The 13,838-nt window shown below is 37.4% G+C and overlaps 1 long non-coding RNA gene across 1 annotated transcript in view; it reads left to right on the top strand.

The window, feature by feature from the left end:
• The window catches only part of LOC138708595 (uncharacterized), a 112,348-nt gene extending 102,183 nt beyond the window's left edge, over positions 1 to 10,165 (top strand). The window contains exon 3 of the long non-coding RNA XR_011334713.1: positions 10,003 to 10,165. This is a non-coding gene — a long non-coding RNA (uncharacterized lncRNA). The remainder of the gene's footprint in view (positions 1 to 10,002) is intronic.
• Positions 10,166 to 13,838: the final 3,673 nt, after the last annotated feature.

The following is a 13,838-nucleotide window of genomic DNA, read 5'->3' as shown; positions in this document are numbered from 1 at the left end:
TTAGGTTTGGATAATGGAAAACTATGGGTCGATTTCTAAAACACGGACGAAATCGTGGTTCCAAACCTCGGCTTTTAAACCGTGATCGAGGTCTGAATCCTCATGCGATTTCTAAAACGAAGTCGAGACGCGGCTTGAGAAGAAACCGAGGTTCGTGGGTTTTATATATGGCAACGCAGCTAAGAATCTATTTTTATTCCTGTAAACAGTCGATATTAGAAAGAAATGAACATCGGGATTAATATTTTTATTGAATTGCAGTAAGTCACGTTCTTTTGTTCTCAGTTAAGGTATTGTTATATTTAGGGAATATATTACGTGCATTTAAAATACCGGTACTAGCATTACTTAGTATTTAATAGCGAACGAATTTTTAGGTACCAGAATTATATTACCCAAATAATTAGCGCAAGTCAAGCGTTTATGTTGAAGTTTACCGTTTGTTCATAACTACTACCAACATTAACAACCTGAAATCCCGGTTCTAAGGAATTAACCTAAATACTAACTGGATTAAAATTTCAATTGAAACTGAAATGTAATATGGTTCTGTTTTCACATATAATAGGCAGTGCTACGTGGAAAGCCACAGTAGCATAAAAGTTAAATTAAGAAGATAAAATCACGTTTGCTTCATATTCTTGTAGGTCCATATCATTTTCCAATATTAAATGAAATGTCCAAAACTACTGTAAAGACTAAGGATTAAGATATATCGTCCTATAGGCATAAAGGTATAATTATAAAAATATTATATCTCACTTCCCTGAAAGCAACAAGAAGGAGTATAAAAATTGTCAACCTGCCGCCTCTTGCATTTCGTTGCAGATTATTATTTAGCATTCTTGCTAAATTTTACGTTGATTTCTTCGAAAATAGAAATATCCGGCTGAAATTATCGCCGTTATATAGTTACAAAGGATTATTCCTGTCTCTCATCACTCTAATCCCGAGATTTAATACTCGTAGACACAAATTTTCCTTTGATAATTATCCAACTGATCTACTACCTCCATCTTGTATTCATGAAGCCGCGGTTTTAAACCTACCCCAGCCGTGGTCTCTGCTTCAGACCATGGCTTCAAGCCACGGCTCAGAAAAATGAAAAAGATCTCGTTTTATAAATCCAAACGCGGTTTAAAGCCATGACCGTGGTCTAGACCTCGTTTTAGAAATCGACCCTATATCTTGCAGGAAAAAGAATATCTAAAAATAAATTGTAACTTCAAAACTGAAATAACTAATTTTTGGTCATCATCATCATCATCATCATCACCATAATCATCATCTCCGCACTACAGCCACACATGGGCTTGGCGTTTACAACAATTCTTTTCCATGTTTGTCTTTCCTGTGCCTTCCTCCTCCAATTTCTCACTCCCAATGCCACTAAGTCATCTGTCACGCCATCAAACCATCTGAGCTTAGGTCTTCCCTTTTTCCTTATCCCTCCAGTTTCATTAAAAAGCAGATTTTTTGCTATTTCGTCTTCACTCATTCTCATCTTATCCTTTCTGCTTTTATAATCGCCACTATATCCGGTTCTTCATATAACTGGTATAATTCCCGGTTAAACCTTCTTCTCCATATTCCTCCCTCTTTAATCGCTCCAAATATTCTTCTTAAGATCTTTCTTTCGAAAGTTCCCATAGAATTTTCCTCTCTTTTTGTCAGGGTCCAAGTCTCCGCTCCATAAATCAACACCGGTCTTATCATAGTTTTATAAATTTTAGTTTTAATCTTACAAGGAACATTCTTTGCTTTTAATATATTTGCTAATCCAAAATAGCTCTTATTGGCTGCTATTAATCTAGCTCCTATTTCACTATCCATGGTATTGTTTTCTGTTATTACTGATCACAGATATTTAATATAAGTATAATTAAGTAAGGTTAGCATCGTTTGCGTAGTGGGATAGTGTCAATGTTCTTTGCATTCGATGATGTGATATGTATCGCAGGATCCTCTACATATGGTGGACTGACATCCGTCGGTGGGGCTGTTGTATCCCTTGGTTAGGCATATTCGGTGATGTAGTCCGAGGGCTGCTACTCTCTTGTATAGATGGCGCAGGTGGTAGTTGGCTTCCTTCTATTCTCTGTTTGTCATCGCTGGGGTGCTGAAAAGTCCGTAGTTCATGTCTTTTGCTTTCTCTCGCCTGCATATGATATGAAAATATAACAGAAATGTCACTACTCATATTAACTCCAAAATCTAACCTACCCATCATTCCATTGGCGACTTCGAAGCAGAGTTGCCAATTTAGTTTTTTTTTCAACTAAATCTAATTTTTTTGTAAGACTGTCTAGTTGGAAAATTGTTTTAGTTGCTAGTGGGAAATCGGAAATATAGTCTTTCTGAAATCAAGTCTAGTTTAAAATTAGTTACATATACTGGGTGTTCATTTCAAAGTGTGTCATGACGTCACTGTTGTGAGTCAGCGATTTGAAGCGAGTTTCAGCTTTTATGTCAGAGAAGTTTCCTATTAATCAAGGCGTTCAATCTGAACTTGAGAACGTGTACGGTATAACTTGAATGTCGTAGCAACAGATGGCGGTCTGTAAGTCTGTGTGCTACCATAACCTCTTTCGAACTGTGTTTTGCGCGGCAAGTCGTACGCAGGGTATTTGTTATCATCGATTGCGTACGGCAACATTCCACAACACAAATCAAAATGCTCCGTGTCCATGTTGACCGTCCAAGTTAACAAATACGTAAGTATTCGTCTTAACCCTCTCCCCATATCCCGACAGTAACTCACTTCAGTACGTGTTTCCAAACAGTTCACATTCTTGCCATTACTGGCGTTACCGTACGTATCGGTAAGTAATCTTCAGAATGAACGCCGTACTTGCTAGGCAACTTCTCTCGCATTTAGGTAATACGCCTCTGCGGAAGTGTATGAAGATTGAATTCTCTAGGCTCATCGGCTAGCCACATGACGACATACAGCGAGCCATGACACATTTTGAACTGAACACCCAGTAGTATATTCAGTCATGAAGCTCAATACGTCGTACATATGCATCCATAGATAGCTGCTAACCACTAGAATCGCCAATATCGCCTCATTACAAACAATGCGAAATGGTACCGGCACAATCTATTGCTCCTAGCACCCTCACAACTCAAGCTTCGTGACTGTATACTGGGTGTTCATTTCAAAATGTGTCATGACGTCACTGTTGTGAGTCAACGATTTGAAGCGAGTTTCAGCTTTTATGTCAGAGAAGTTGCCTATATTTAAGGCGTTCAATCTGAACATGAGAATGTGTACGGTATAACTTGAACGTCGTAGCAACAGATGGCGGTCTGTACGGTCTGTGTGCTATCATAACCTCTTTCGAACTGTTTTGGTCGAGCAAGTCGTACGCAGGGTATTTGTTATCATCGGCTGCGTACGGTAACATTCCACAATACAAATCAAATGCTCCGTGTCCATGTTGACCGTCGAAGTTAATGTCAACAAATACGTAAGTAATCGTTTTGACTCTCTCCCCATATCCCCGACAGTTAAAAAAAACTCACCTCAGTAGACTACGTGTTTCTAAACAGTTCACATTCCTGCCACTACCAGCGTTACCGTACGTATCGGTACGTACTCTTCAGAATTAACGCCGTACTTGCTAGGCAACTTTTCTGCCACATAGGTAATTCGCCTTTGCGGAAGTGTAGGAAGATTGAATTCTCTAGGCTCATCGACTAGCCATATGACGGCATACAGCGAGCGATGACACACTTTGAACTGAACACCCAGTATATTTCTCAAGTTGTTACTGCTATGAAAACTAAATTTTTGCTTTATCAGTACGTATTTTTTTGGTCGTGCAGCTTCGTCATAGATGAGCAGATTACATGATTGTGATACTCCCCCACCACTTTGGTCATTATATCATTCAGTTGGTGATTCACCAGTCTCCGATCGTTGATACAAAACCTTGAATCTACACGCTCATTTCTGTTTGTGCTAATAGTGTAGGCCTAAGTTATGTGCAGGGAAAGGGAGTTCATACCCTAAAAACGTGAAAAATATGTATTCATTTATGCTTTAAAAATATATTTAAAAAATATCAAAATATGCAATATCAGTCTGAGATTATTTTAACAGAATAATAAGGTATAGGTAACTCACGTTTAGTCTATGGATTTTGAAGTGCTTGCCTCATTGCTGAATGCTCCATTTATGATGTTACAGTTCACAGCTAAGCAGTGACGTATGTTTTCTGTTGTCATTCTTCGCCTGTTGTCTCTCAGCATAGCTTTGTAGCGGGAAAAACTTCGTTCTACAACACAAGAAGTAAGAAGGGCTTGCACAAAAGCTGTGAGCTGTTCTATAGAAAATTTGATTGTTTTTGGGGCGTTTTTCCTTCGAGAATATCTTGAATTTCTTTAAATTGATATAGCCAGGGTTTTTGGAAAGAATATTTGCTGTTTTCTCGTTCACTTTATCTCCTACATTTCCTGGAACTGATGTTAAACTGGATATTGTTCTATCGAAATCTGCTGAAGACTGTAGTAAAGGAATACAAATTGCTAACTTGAGAGGCTCCCTATGAGGGCGCCATCGTTACGTTCAAAATTCATAAACATAAATTAGTCGTGTTTACGAGGTTACACACTTTTAAAAATGAGGGAAAGACAAATAAACATACATAAAATGCAGTTTCCCTGCATAAATGTTAAAATATGATGCTCTTATAAATAAAGGCAAGATATGCATTTTTATGCACAATAAAAGTAATATCATTGTATTCAGAAATTTGTTATTCATGTAGATAATCTTTCAGCATATTAACACAACGACAGAAAACAAATATGCTAATGTATGAACTTTCTTTCCCTAGTTATGTGCTTCGTCGAAAAAGTGGGTGATTGATATTCGACTTTTTTTTAGACCAGACTCTAAAATAGGCAAAGTAAAATCGAAATAACCAAGAAATATATATATATAAAAAATATAAGTAGCAAATGAATTTAAATATTTAGGTTCATCCTGCCTAAGGTTTTTCCGTGATTTTTCTGAGGCGCTAAGACAAATGTCGGGATGAGCCCTAAAAGAAATGGGCCACGGACCTGCACTCATATCCCCATGATCCTCCCTAATTACTCTAAATTAATTAACAATTACATCTCTCTCCCCTCTTCGTAATTGAGCCATCATATAGCCAAATGGCTTGTCTCAAAATTGAGACGATTCAACAAGGCTCATGACGACAATCACCTCCTACATAATAGCCAAATTGGCTAGTCTCTTATATATGAGACAACTCATCTTGCCTAAGGTATTCCGTGGTTTTCCCCAGGCGTAAGACAAATGTCGGGATGAGCCCTATAAGAAATGGGCCACGGACCTATATGCCCTTCCCCATATATATTCCCCTCTTATTATAAACGACGTATGCCCTAGTTCAGATACTATAAATTGTCTATTAAATATACGAGGTCACTCAATTAGTCGCAAATTGAAAGGACAGGGACCTCTCAAATTGCAGATTTAGATTTCACGGCGCTTCTTCCGACGGCCTTCACATGCTTTGTCATCGAACAACAGATGACAGCGTCTTGCCATCCTAAAGGCAAACACCAGCCAACTCCTCCTCGCCTCGTTCCGTGATCACTTGATCAAATCTCAGTCCCCCTCGCGTATGTGGTACCTAAGAGGTTACGTCCAATTTCGGCTTCCCCTTCAAAATTTTCTAGAGCTCCTTCATGGGAGCAGCGTAACCCGGAGTGAGACTAGTGGCCAACAGGCTTGGAGCTCACATATTTAATTTTTTACAGCCCCCAACCCCTTGCAAGGACGCGTTTTGCGTACCTTTTAAATTTGTCCTCCCAATTCTCTTTCGATTTTTCGATTTTTTTTCGAATATTTAGGTGTAACTATCACACATGACGATGAAGACGACATAGAAATCCAGAATCGAATTAAAGTCTCTAATGAAGCATATTATTCACTTATCCCTCTAATTAGGTATCGTGGAGCTAATTGGAGAAGTCGAACTGAACTATGTAAAACAATGATCCGTAGTATAATTATATATGGAAGTGAAAATTGGACTTTCACAAAAAAAAAAATCACAGAATGCAGTTGACAACTTCGGAAGAAAAGTTTTAAGGAGGATAGTTGGACCGGTGGTAAGGGAAGAGAAATTGAAATGGAAATGGAGAATCCGATATAATCCTGAATTATACACCTTATACAACGATATAGCTTTGTCAACTTTCATACAGATCAGGAGACTGCAATGGGCAGGACATATAGTCAGGATGGAGAAGGGAAGGATACCGAGGGGAACTTTAGAGGGACAATATGGAGGAAAAATACCTGTTGGAAGACCACGGAATAGATGGGAGGATATAGTTCAAGAAGATACCACAAGTTTGCAGCGATTGCGGAACTAGAAGGTGGCAGCAAGGGACAGAGAAGAATGGAGAGGAAGAATTGGGAAGGCCATGGCTCGAAAACGGGCCGAAGAGCCATAGATGGAAAACCGAAATATGCTTTTGAGATGAGTGGTTGAAAATTCCAAAATGTGCTCAGTGACTATCATGGATTGATGGTGATGACGTGAAAGCGTTTTGTAAAGCATGTCGTCGTAGCTTGGTTAGCAGATTTAGAAGATCATGCAGAAACAAAAAACATAAATCTACAGCGTTCGCATTCTCTTCTCTAAGACAGACAAAAATTAACTTTAAGCCAGTGGTGGATTGCTTGGAATAATAGTGCCGAAGGATCAATTGCTCTTATTGTGTTATTATGTCGTGTGATCATTTAGATGAAATGTGTAAAAACAGATTCAAAGATAGTGTTGCTGCAAGTCAGATTAAATTACATCGTACAAAGTGAAGTGCTGTTATTAAGAATGTTCTTGGGCCTCATTTCACGAATTACATAAGGAATGACATTGGTGATTTAATGGACAGTATTTTAGTAGACAAATCAACTGATATTAGCGTCACTAAGCTTTTAGTAATAACCATTATAATCAACAGTAATCTCACTAGAGGTTTTGATTTATCTAGAGAAAATCAAAACTCGAATGGGATTTAATTTACTATTACACGATTAGAAGAAAGAATATAAAGATTATAAGTAACAAAGCACTCCAATACAATAAAATATTAATTGGCTTACGAAAATACAACTGTCTTCAAATGTATTATTGTACCATCTCAACATTACGCTAGATGGCAGTAGTGTTTTATGATTATGTTTTCTTGTTATCAGTTGTGCCAACTATGGAATCATCATTGAACTCTGTGGACGGTTACTAGTCCAGAAGGCTTTGTTGATTCAGTTGCATATTTATTAAAACATTTGCATTCCACTTCAATCATCCAGATCCCAGTAATCAACATCACTTGACAGATGATTTTCAATAAATCTTAATATTACACAATCTCGGATACGTGATTATCCATAATATCATATAGCAGAAGCTATAACAAACATAACCTAAATAATATAAACAAGTATTAGAAAAGTTTTAATTAGGAATGATGAAATAAACAAGAAACGTTTTAATTAACGATGATTAAATAAAAAATAAACATGAATAATTTTAAAAGAAACAATGGATAAACTCCAGAACATGGATTGCACCCTTTCCCTCTTACTTCAAAATTCCAACCTTGTGCACACAAAATAAATTATTGGCACTAAAAGTGCCTTTTCGTAAATATAATGATGCGCATTCGACAAACGCAGACAAATCTGCTCTTTTTAGTATTTTAAGACATAATTTGGTAGGTGCAATCCGTGTTCTAAAATTTTCCCGAAACAATTATTGAAAGTACAGTTTTCAAATTTGAATGTTTTAGTGGTTGGTGGTTCAGTTGATGTTATATTGGACGTGTGCGTAAAAGAAGTGAACTCGTTGATGTACATGGTGTATCCCTCAACTTATTCAGGATTTCCGAATGGTGCTCTTCATATATGACCAATGATCTTTATTAATTCTTGTTCTTGAATGTCAATGCGAGTCATATTTGAAAGTGCTGTGCATCGACTGGAGTGGTTTGCAATTTTCTGTTTTTTCACGTTCAGGCCAGTGCAGTTTGAAATGTTGGCAAACAAAGAAACAAATGCTAGAGTAGTGATAAAAATAAACAAATGCTAGGGACGCGATAAAATTGTGCGATAAGCAACCATGATTGGTTGAAAGACGTCCTTTCGTACCGTTTTATTGGTCAAAAGTAGTGTGACGTAGTAAAAGTGTAATAGTCGTAGTAAAACATCTGACGGGATTGTTTCAACTTTTCTTTCACTTGCTGAACTTGAGATGTGTGATGTGGACTCTATTGAAGATACATTGAAAGAAATTAATTCAGATTTGAAAAAACTGCAAGGAATCGGTACCGATACTAGCGCGATGGTCGGGATTAATAATGGAGTGTATCAAATTCTTGAAGGGGAGATTCCACATTTGATACTTACAAGATTTGTATGTCACTCAAGTTAGTTGGCATCCTCTGCAGCAACTACAGAATCCCTTCCAATAAATTTGGACTTTCTGGTTAGGGAAAGTTCTAACTGGTTTTCTCGGTCTTCATCGCGTCAGCTCTATTACCGCCAAATTTTCTCCTCTCAAAATGATAGGGAGGAACCATTAAAAATTGCACAAGCTTGTGACACTATGTCACACTGGTTTTCTCGGTCTTCATCGCGTCAGCCCTATTACCGCCAAATTTTCTCCTCTCAAAATGATAGGGAGCAACCATTAAAAATTGCACAAGCTTGTGACACTATGTCACACTGGTTTTCTCGGTCTTCATCGCGTCAGCCCTATTACCGCCAAATTTTCTCCTCTCAAAATGATAGGGAGCAACCATTAAAAATTGCACAAGCTTGTGACACTATGTCACACTGGTTTTCTCTGTCTTCATCGCGTCAGCCCTATTACCGCCAAATTTTCTCCTCTCAAAATGATAGGGAGCAACCATTAAAAATTGCACAAGCTTGTGACATTATGTCACACTGGTTTTCTCTGTCTTCATCGCGTCAGCCCTATTACCGCCAAATTTTCTCCTCTCAAAATGATAGGGAGGAACCATTAAAAATTGCACAAGCTTGTGACACTATGTCACACTGGTTTTCTCTGTCTTCATCGCGTCAGCCCTATTACCGCCAAATTTTCTCCTCTCAAAATGATAGGGAGCAACCATTAAAAATTGCACAAGCTTGTGACACTATGTGGTTACCTATTCAACCGGCAGTATGTAGGATGGCTAGAGTTAAAATCCCACTTCGAAATTGTTAGGCTTAGTGAAAAATGTCATACGGCTGAAATGCTCTATTCTTTGTTCAGAGATGAACTCAGTGTAGCTTATTTGCTGTTTTTGAAACAGATTCTCTCCGATCTTTAGAGAATCAACAAAAAGTTTGAATCAAACGATGTGGATTCATAGAGGCTATTAAATGATTTGGTAGTTTTCTCAAACAAGTTGTCGTTTGAACTTATCCAGTGTAGAGGAAATTTCTTAATAGTGCTTTTGAGCGACGTTTAGATTCAAAGCCTTATCTGGGATACTCTTTTGAAAGTAAACTATGAGAAATCAGAAATAGGCCTAATATACTAAGTACAAACTGTTACAGGAAGGTGTGTAAAATTTGTTTACTCGCTCATCAAACAATTACAGCAGAAATTACCTGATAATATTTAAATATTGAGGAAACTGTCCCTTCTTGCTGTCTCAAAAGTAAAGGTACCCTTAATTTCCCTATTAGAAGTTTCAAAATTGAATTACAGTGGCAAAAATTTACAATTTTAAAATGTAATAATGTCGATAATTCTGTCCATTTTTGGTGTGAGGTGTTCAATTACTGTAATGCGAACGGTGAAAATCCTCTCAAAGAACTTGCAGACTTTGCCTTACCTAGGCCGGTACTGCCTTGGTCAAACGCCGAGGTTGAACGAATATTAAGCCAATTAAATCTGGTTAAAACAAATACAACTCAAATGCGAATAGGAACGGTGAACGCTATATTAGAAATTCCTGCAGGTTTTAGCAGAAATAATCAGAGCACCAGTTCTGAAAACGACAGACTAAGCACCGTGGTAGCATATAAAGCTACTTCATCAACATCTGCTACACCTTCAATCTTCGCAGCTCCCGTCTCCCGTCAGGATGAGGAGAATGATGATGATGGTGATGATCTTGGTGATTCCTCAACTTTTGGTGAGTTACTTTATTTTATATATATTGTATTTCTCATGTAAATGATTTTTAGTAGTTATTTTGAAGTGAAATGTAGTTCTTTACAGGTTGTTTTAGTTGTTTTTTACTGTATGAGAAATCCTTGCCCAAAGTGATATAAAATGTGATGTAAAATGTGTTCTATGTTTTGCAATAACCTGATTTTCCTTTGAATTAAATACAACTCCGTAACTAATAGGAAATGGACGCAGGTCCATAAAACGTTTTGTCCAAAATGATCTGAGAAATAAGCTGTTGTATCTCTTGAAACGTCCTTTATCCTCGGCGGGTATTAAAACGAAACCAAACATGGCGACATAGATTTTAATTCCGTGAACTCTCCAAGCATATTCCGGCTTAGATATCGAGAGACGACCGCGCTGAAAACATTCAAACAAGTCTGATTCTGAGTGTTTTACCTCTGCAGTTGTTTTACTAGTACTGTTATAAATGAATAAAACGCTCTCCTTGATCGGTTATAATGCCCGCGCCGCAGTGGCGGCTCGTGGCTGAAAATGAGCGTGTGCTACAACATGGGAAATTTACTTTAAAAAAGTCGTTCAAATTTGGTTGATGTACTCACTAGTGGAGCAGTATGAAGTTCATGCTGCAGAATCTGTCAATCAGTGTTCCCAACACATAAATTGTATCCCTGTCAGTCTAACACCTGGAAATCTGTCATAATCCGTTAGGCCTATAATTAAAAAGAAATAAGACTCACTCAATATATCTATATACAAAAGAAAACAAATATTAACGCAACTTTCTTACCAATCTTGATTAAAATAATAATAATTCATCCACATCATCTGCCTCTAGTTCTGCGATTGATGTGCTGAGTTGGTCTACGTTCCTTCAAAATTTAAACAATTAAAAATGACAACAGTTAAAATCAAAAGACGATGTAAATGGTAATTTCCGCCAAAAAAATCCGTCACCCGTTAAAGCCATTCTTTTCCCGTCCGCTACATCGAAATACCGTCAGTTTTGACGGAACTGACGGAATTTCCGTCCAGTTGAAAACACTGCTGCCAGTTACTTTGGAGTTCAACCCCTCCATGTCGACAACCAGCAATCAAAATTTTAAATTCGAATAGCATTCCGGTGCATTCAAGCCATCTGTCGGAAGGTTGAAGGAGTAGAAATTTAATTAAATAGCATTAAATATAGTAGGCCTACATATAAAGTTATAAACAATACGTTTGAGTTTTGCAGGAAAGTTTAATAATTAGCATAAGAATAAAATAGTCGTCCCTACATTCTGTGATCAAGACATAAAATAGACACAAATAGTACATGACTGCTTCTCAGAGATGTCGTGACGTCCGCATTGTTTGTAGACTGCAAACCATCTATACAAACAGTCACTCACTCCTGATTGGTTGTAGATTTTATAAAACGCCAATGCGAACGAGTCATTTCAATTCGCTGCGTTTCCTTGTAGCTCACACTGTTTACGCTCGTATAATGGGAAACCATAGCTTCCGTCACACAACAGGCGAATGTAAGCTCTCTGCGCATGTGCAAGGTTCGCTGCATTTCACTGCAGTTCACTGCGATAAGGAAGTCAGCACACGTTACCGACTGGGACTTGCAGACGACGCACAAGCTATAGACAATAGCAGTTGCCGATTCTGCGTGCATTGAAACGCGTAACACGAATGAAAGAAAGAAAATATAAATAAGATTATGCTAGGGACAGAAAATTAACTGTGTGCTGCAGCACATAAAGAGCGGGCTTCACTGCCGCGCCGGTATTCATCAGCTCATGTCCCATAGGCCTATCGTTGATATTATGTTTCGGCTCTTTTGTGTGAGTTTACTGTTTCAAAGTCGGAAATATCTATCCATGAAAACAGACGCCTAGCTATTTAATATTCACTTGTACATTAAAAACAATGATTGATTATAACATTGGTGGGAAGATTAGAATTGGAGTGCTAGGCCATGCGCAACCCTGGATTCCGATGTCGTTAACTCGCCATTTTCGAGCATTTCTGCTAGATGTAAGTCTTGAAGACCATGTATTGTGGGTCCCTATCACCACGGCATGGCGCGTCCTCAGGTTGCGGATAGAGATGGCCTCCAGGGGCCTGTTTCACAATGTTTACAAGCTTTGTAATTTGCAAACTTTGCTTGTAGATTGTAAACTTCTGTTTCACAATCTTTGTTTGTAATGTTGAACTTTGTAAAGGAAATAAAATGTTTACAAATTAAATTTTGCTCACTTTACAAGCATTCTGTTTCACAATGAAGGGTAATTTTACAAACGCGTAAACTTTACTTGTAAAGTTAGCACATTTTTCTACAATAGCTCTGAGATGTGTAAAGTTTGATATTGCAACAAATTCTGAACAAATAGAATAAAGATATGTTTATTAAATTAATTTTTGAGTAACTGGGTAATATTAGGAATTAAACTAGAGCAGTTTTGATGTTATTAATTAGTTGTAATGACTCAGACGAAGATATTGAATTTAGGCCTAATCAAACAAAGACGTATACGTAAAATTTTCCGGCCAAGAATTAATAATACGTTCGTATCATTGTATGAATTTAATGAAAGGTTTCGAATGAGTCTCGCGCTATACATCAGAATACCACATGAGTATTTATATACGAAGACTGTATTTAATAAATAATCGCAGTTAAAAAAGAAGTTCCCTGCACCAAAAATAAATTAATTCAATAATACAATAACGACACTGAAGTCGTTTCGAGTCCCGTTTCGCTGGAATCTCTCCTCCAAGATATGGAACATCACATCCAACATGGAAAAGTGGTGCCCTGACCTTAAAGTGAGAACTGTATTGTTTTGCATTGGTTTAATATACTAGCTGTCAGTCCTGTCAGTTCCGTGCGTTAGTGGATAAGCACGGAATTTCTAAGTTATGTGTGCAAAAGTGCCCATAGGGTAATTGATGTTGTTAAGAATTAAATTCGAGACAGGTTTTTGATAATAAATACAATAAATAAATAAATACTTATTAAATTGATTTTTGAGTAAGTGGATAATATTAAGAATTAAAGTAAAGCAATTTTGATGTTATTAAGGAGTTGTAATGACTCAGACGAAGATATTGAATTTAGGCGTAATCAAACGAAGACGTATACGTAAAATTCTCCGGGCAAGAATTAATAACACGTTCGTATCATTGTATAAATTTAATGAAAGGTTTCGAATGAGTCCCGCGCTATACTTCAGAATACCGCGTAAGTATTTATATAGGAAGGTTGTATTTAATAAATACTCGAACTTAATAAAGAAGTCCCCTGCACCAAAAATAAATAATTCAATAATGCAATAGCGACACTACTTACGCTATATTCTGAAGTCGTTTCGAGTCCCGTTTCGCTGGAATCTCTCCTACCTACAAGATATGGGACATGATATCCAACATCCAAAAGAGAAAAGTGATGCCCTAACCTCAAAGCGAGAACTGTATTGTTTTGCATTGGATGCATACTAGCTGTCAGTTCTGTGGGTTAGCAGATAAGCACGGAATTTCTAAGATATCAGTGTGCAAAAGTGCCCACAGGGTAGTTGATGTTAAAAGAGTTAAATTCGGGGCACGTTTTTGATCACCAAAATGTTATATACTATAGCACAGAATTTTTATGCTGCTGATGGAATCGCTAAT

Source organism: Periplaneta americana, chromosome 11 (assembly GCF_040183065.1).
Source record: "Periplaneta americana isolate PAMFEO1 chromosome 11, P.americana_PAMFEO1_priV1, whole genome shotgun sequence".
Taxonomy (NCBI): Eukaryota; Metazoa; Arthropoda; class Insecta; order Blattodea; family Blattidae; genus Periplaneta; species Periplaneta americana.
Note: the sequence above shows the minus strand (reverse complement) of the source record. Positions and strands in the feature narration are given on the sequence as shown.